Source organism: Podarcis liolepis (genome assembly GCF_965112155.1).
Source record: "Podarcis liolepis genome assembly, chromosome: 3".
Taxonomy (NCBI): Eukaryota; Metazoa; Chordata; class Lepidosauria; order Squamata; family Lacertidae; genus Podarcis; species Podarcis liolepis.
In genome coordinates this window covers 32,688,148-32,695,131 of record NC_139557.1, presented here as the reverse complement: position 1 = coordinate 32,695,131, position 6,984 = coordinate 32,688,148, and positions in this window count along the sequence as shown.

The window sequence follows — 6,984 nt, the reverse complement described above, 5'->3', positions numbered from 1 at the left end:
CAACATCCTTGGCAGCACGTTCATTTTTATCACAGCAATTCGGCCTAACAATGATAACTTCAAATTTGTCCATATTTCTAGATCTTTTTTTCACTTCAGTCCAACATTTTTCATAATTATCGTTAAATAAATTCACATTTTTTGCAGTCATGTTAACCCCTAAGTATTTCACTTTCTTAACCAACGTTAGTCCTGTCTCCTCCTGGAATTTCTCTCTCTCATTCACAGCTAAGTTTTTCTCTAAAACCTTAGTTTTCATCTTGTTCAACTTAAAACCTGCTACCTGTCCAAATTCTTGAATCAATTCCAGTATCCTTTTAGTACTAGATTCTGGCTCCTGTAGAGTCAATACTAAGTCATCAGCAAATGCTTTCAGTTTGTACTGTTTAGCTCCCACTTGTATACCTTTAACCTCTTGGTCCTTTCTAATCATATTTAACAAAACCTCAAGGACCGATATAAAAACAATGGAGAGATTGGGCAGCCTTGTCGTGTCCCTTTCTCAATCTTAAACTCTTCTGTCACTACATTGTTCACAATTAATTTAGCCTTTTGTTCAGAATAAATTGCACCTATACCATTTTCAGGCATGGAAAAAATGAGGCAAACATGGCAAAGTCTCTCACAGTGAGGGTATCAGAAAATAAATGGGCAGGGAACAGAAGAGGCAAAGTATATTATTAGGTGGGCAAGCTGTGTCCCACATGTTAAGATGTCTGAATGAAAAATAACAGTATATGTTAATGACAGAAGTCCAGCAATGAGGGAGTCTGGGGGATTGAGCTGCTTGTTTGGGGAGAATGTGTCCCCCACCCCCCTCAGGCCCCTTCCATGGTCTCTCAGCTGCATGTTTACTTAGCATGTCTTTCAGACTCATGGGGATACCTTTCAAAACTGACAGAAAAGACCTGTTGGGCGCACATTTGGAAATGCAAAAGCACTCTCTCATCATGTGTGAAAGGCCCCTGAGATGAACAACCATTTCATAAGCGCTACCAAAGGAGAGGGGGGAATGATAAAAGGAGTGAGAGACCTTGGGAGAAGGAGGTGGAAGCAAACATCAATTATGATTTATGGTACTTTTGACTGTACCTAAGATATGGCATGTATATGTCTACATTTTCATTGTGAGCTAGAATTCTTCAGTTTAAAGGTTATGTTCTAATTTCATTTAAGCCATTGCATTTCCTGTCCTTTTTCCATTTGTAAACAGGTAAGAAGAACATGTGTTGTCTTTTTCCATCACCCTCTCTTCTTTGAAAAGTTTTGCTTTACAACAGTGCACCATTCCCATTAAACAGACGCCAAGGACATGTGAAAGAAACTGCTGAGAGAAATTGCTGTTCGCCATGAAATCCTTACTGCTGCTCACAGGCTAGAATCTTCAAATTGGCCTTCACATTTTGCTTTACCAAATTTTGGAGACAACTCCAGTCCCTGACCTTGTGATTTTTGCTCAGTGTGTGGAGAGTTGCATCACCAGCCGTGGACTCCAAATGGGTTACCCTGTGATGGTGAAAAGCAACACACAACACACTTCATTTGAGAATCTGTACCAGTGTTTGTGACTGCTTTCACGAACATCCCATCCTTCCCCCCCACCCAGAGGAATATTTACGAATTTTGTCAAAACCCGTCTCCCCCCTCCCCTTCAATGTCTCGTCCAGAGAGGAGCCTCCAAACATGGCCAGAGAATTAAATTTATGTGATATTTAGGTGTCAACCCTAGTATAAATAATTATATTTTCTGTGTACAGACCTAACACCCTTTATTAATTAATTTTAATCATATCCCACCCCACCTCCAAAGATTTCAAGGCAGGGGATTTATTAACCGCCCCCCCCATATTATCTTCACAACTAAGCTGTCAGGTAGCATGGACCAAGAGGGCCAGCCAATCAGCTTCGTAGCTGAGCAAGGATCTGAACCACAATTGGCCCAAATGAGTCAGACACTCATTAGAGCCACACCGCATTGGCTGACAGCACACCATTATTGCAAATGGGAGCCTCCTCCCTTATGCAAATAGTAGCAGGGATTAGTAAAGTAAATCACACATCTAAGTCCAATAGCTCTTGCAAGGGTGTTGTAAGGGGAGGGGGGAATGCTTATCTGAGCTGTTAGTAGGAAGCACAGAATATGAATGTAACAATAGCACAACAGCTATGGCCATTCCTGGACCAGGAAAGCTTAGCCACAGCAGTTTGTACGTTTACCATTTTAAGATTGGATTGCTACAAGGCAGTGAACTCCTGCACTTCAAAATGTACTGGGGGAGAAGGGGAGCAAGCTTCCCTTCATTCACATATATGTTGCTGGGTCCTACTGCTTTCTGCTTGTCGGAGGACGAAGTGTGATGTAGGGAGTCGGCTCTATGCATGTGAGCTCTACACATGAGTTAAAACCCGGATGGTGCAGGTCTTCTCCTTCAGTGCATGGTGCACACCAGAGCAATGAAGGGAGCGGTGCAAGCAGGACAAGTGCCCTCCCCACCATGTGATTCTATTCATGTGAGGGACTGAACATGTGAAGGGCTTTGATCAACAGTCCATGCAGAAAGGGATGTTCTCCAACTGCTACGGCCCCACTACAAGAACTTGTATTGGTTTCTTCAACATTCCTCGTTTCTGAAGTTCTTGAATTTCACTTTGGGACAAATTTGATGCCACCTCTACATCCGCACTTGGATCAGGCACAGGCATGTTATCCCCGTAGGTGAAACGCTGCCATTTCTCCCTGGTGAGTCTGACAGAAGGAGTCTAGATGAAAACACCAAAAAGGAAGACTTTGATCTGAAGCTTTTGTTCTGTTCTTGGTGGTCCCTGCAAATCTATATTTACAACTTCAGAGACATCTAAGCAGGCAAACATCTGTTTAGCAATTAACACGCTCACCTCCAAGATTCCGTTGTTTACATTTCAATACATGGAAGGTTGTGAAAAGAGGATCCAAGGCAAGTTATAACAAGCCGGAATCCTAAGTGTTCGCTGTGATGGCTTTGGACTGTGCATTGTGGGATGTAATCCACTGGGAGCAGTCAAATACAACATTCCTTGTTTTGCTAGAGTGGAGATGCAAGGGAATGTTTGGTTCAGACACTTGAAACTTCCTGTTCCTCCTGGCCTGGAGCATCCTTCCTTGCATGTGACTAGTGGGTGGGCATGACCTTTCCAGACCTGGTAAAAGGATAAGGCATGCTGCCACTCTCTCTCTCTTTTCCATCTTTTTGTCCTGCGAACCTCCTGGAATGAACGGCTGGCTGCCAACCAAGCAGTCCCTCAGGTCATCTCCCTTATGAGGTAAACTTGTTAGTATAAGTTTGTAACTTTAAGCCGTAAGCTTGCTTTCAGGGATCACACTGTGCTCTGCCTGATCGTGAGTAAACTTTCTTTTTATTGCTTATGAATAAAACTCTGGTGTCTTTATTCTTTTAGGAGGGATTCAAGGGGTCTTACCAGGAAAATATTAGAACACATTTCAATCTGGACAAGCCAGATTGAATTGTGTATTGTCTTAAGAAATTCACATGAGTTTGCAACTAGTTTCCTATGTGTAAAGGGGAATGCACTCTGCTAAATAAAAGGAACTTGCTAGCGCAAGTTAGGAAGGATATTCATAAACAATATATCCTCTCCTGCTACCCTGAACATTCCCACACGCATAGACTATGAAATGTAGGCCACTTTTACATTTAAAGCAATAGGATACCACTCTAAACAGCCATGGCTTTCCCCAAAGGATTCTGTGAGTGGTAGTTTGTTGAGGGTGCTGAGAGTGGTTCTCCTCACATTGCTACAACTCCTAGAGTTTTCTGTGCAGAGGGATTGATTGTTAAGCCACTCGGGGAATTGTAACTACGGGAGGGGACTAGGGATCTGCTAACAAATCTCAGCACCCTTAACAAACCACAGCTCCCAGCATTCTTTGGGGGAAGCCATGACTGTACAAAGTTGTATCATCGTGCTTTAAATATATGGTGTGAAAGTGACCTTGAGAAGGTTGGGGTCCTAAGTTACTCCTCAGCTACTCACCCATCCTCCAATTTCAGCCGCAAACCCACATCATATCCCACACATTCCCCACAGGTTCCCCATCCCAGGAGCAGCTAATGGGGAGTGGGGTCACTGAATGACGGGAAAGGCTCATTCCATGAATGTACCTCTCTGTTCCTAGAAAGAAAGTTAGAATGCAAGCCATTTTGCTCCATTGGATTCAGGACCGAAGCCTGTAGCACTTCCGTCTCCAAGATTTAACATGGCATAAAGAATCTCATCCATCAGCACAAGCGCAACTGCTACAACTAATTCATCAATAAAAGGATGTTACAGTTGTTCAGCTGTTAAATTATGATCCTTTTTGAATAGTTCTAAAAGCCTGTGGGATTCAGGCACACAGTTTCCTCTGGTGTTTATTTTTTAATTCCTAATGCACACGAAGGAAATGAGTTATAGTGATGAATTTCTGTTTTGTGATTATTAGTTTTTTAGATTAAACTTTTTATCTTGCCGGCTGGAGCGAAATAAATGTAATTTGCATGCAGAGCACTTTCCCTTTTCTCATTAAATGCATACAGTTTAGAATTTTCAATCCAACCTCAACTCCAGTGGCCAGAGAGAGAGAGAGAGAGAGAGACAGAAAATGCCATCTAATGATCAAGTACTGTGGAGCAATTAATAGCACGCATCCTTCCTTTCAAGCCCAGCAGCAGGGAAAGAATCCCTGTTGCTGTCATCATTCCTGTTTCACATATATTTGCAACAATATCCAAAACAAAGGATGAACAGAAAGTTCACATTTAGCAGATTTTGTAAATGCCCATTTGAATTGTCCCCACAACGAGGGCAACACTGGGCATTATTGAGTAGTTTCTGTAGGAGGCTCTCTCTATTTGACTCAATTTCATTGAGAAATGGCCAATCCACCTGGTCAGAATAAGCATAAGAACCTAAGAAGGCCCAGGAAGATCAGGTGACAATGGCCCACCTGATCCAGTCTCCTGTTCTCACAGTAGCCAACCAGATGCCTGTGGGAAGCCTGGAAGCAGGAGCTGAGCACAAGAGCCCTCCAACCTCCAGTGGCTTCCAACAACTGGAAGCATTACCCCCTCCAGTTGTGAAGGCAAAGCAAAGCCATCATGGCTAGTAGCCATTTCTAGCCTTCCCCTCTGTGAATTTGTCCAATTCTCTTTTAAAGTCATCCAAATGAGTGGGCACATTCCCACCTCCAATTTAGGGGGTCTACATGTGGTGGATCCGCACAAAAGTGAGGTGGTGTTCAGGGAAATCAAGGCAATAATGGGGCAAAATGTGATTAAATGTCTGGAGTTGGCATTACTTAAACTTTATTTGGGGTGTCATACAGACCAGCATTTATAAACACCTTAGTGGACAATGCTGGCTAGCAACAAGACTAGAGATAAAAGGGTACTGGGAACTTTTGGAGGGTGCCATGCTGACTTCAGCATGGTGTAGGTGGTGGGTGGCACTGTGGGTTAAACCACTGGGCCTAGGGCTTGCTGATCAGAAGGTCAGCGGTTCGATTCCCCGCAACGGGGTGAGCTCCCGTTGCTCGGTCCCTGCTCCTGCCAACCTAGCAGTTCAAAAGCCCGTCAAAAGTGCAAGTACATAAATAGGTACCGCTCTGGTGGGAAGGCAAATGGAGTTTCCATGTGCTGCTCTGGTTCGCCAGAAGCGGCTTAGTCATGCTGGCCACATGACCTGGAAGCTGTACACCGGCTCCCTCGGCCATTAAAGTGAGATGAGCGCCACAACCCCAGAGTCGGTCACGACTGGACCTAATGGTCAGGGGTACCCTTTACTTTACCTATGCATTTTGCACACATTAGAACTATGCTGCAAAATTTGGAGAAGTGCAGATTTGATATAATGGCTGTATTCTCATTCTCTCAATGGCTGTATTCTCATGCTGACTTCATGGCACAAGAAAGTCTTGTGACTAGTGTTAACAGAGAAGATAGTCAATAACATAAAAATAGCAAAGGGGAAAAAACAAAATATACATTTTTCTTAGACTGGTACCTCTATTATGTACACAGCAGCACGGGAGAGGGTGGGACCCCTACATATTGTAGGCTTAAAAAAAACAACAACACCCAAAACATTTTTTTTTTAAGGGAAATAATATTTTGGGGGGATCAAACCTTCCAAAAAGCCTTTCCTTCCTCTCTTGATTGCTTTCTTAAGCAGCTCATCTAAATTCAGATGCGAAACAAAGGTTTGAGACCAAATTGAGGCTTTCCGAAACAAAACCACCGCACATCCTTTATAGTGGCATGATATATAATCATTTCCGCACCCCCAGCATTACGTGACCACACGACACTGTTCTTCTTTATTTTTAGGAGATCTATGAGATCAGAACTAATTCACATTTTCCATTCTTCAGAATAATTCTTTTTCAGCCCAGGCTTCATCCGAATACCATGCAGAGCCAAGTAATGAGAAACTGTCTCAGATCTCACAGCTATATTATGTTTAAAGAGCAAATTCCAGGAAAATGCAAAACTGGGAACAGCAGATGCAAAACTGATGCAGGTGAGGGTGGCGTTTCTCTCCTCCGTTCCCAGGAAATCATGGGCGAATTGGGATGTCTACATTCTCCCCTGTTCCACTAAGCTCTCCCCCGGTGAAATTGTACTGACACATTAGACAGTTTAGCATTAACTTCTGCAGAGAGCTATCTCGCTGCTTAACTTTTCTCCTAGCCGCTTATCATCCTTCAATGGTGCAATAATCAAATTTATTTCTTTACAACTGCTGGAAAGTTCTCCTGCACGGGGGAAGCACACTGCAGGTGTGGGTACAAATCTCAACATCTCTTCTCTGTTTCAAAATCCGCAGGTACATAGGGAATCTATTTTTTTCTCATCGGGTGGGATTGCTAGCTCAGTTTCCGTTGGGAAGTATTTCAGCCATGAAACCACAGCTGTGGTTTATTTAATAGCCACTTTTAAAAAGAGAGCT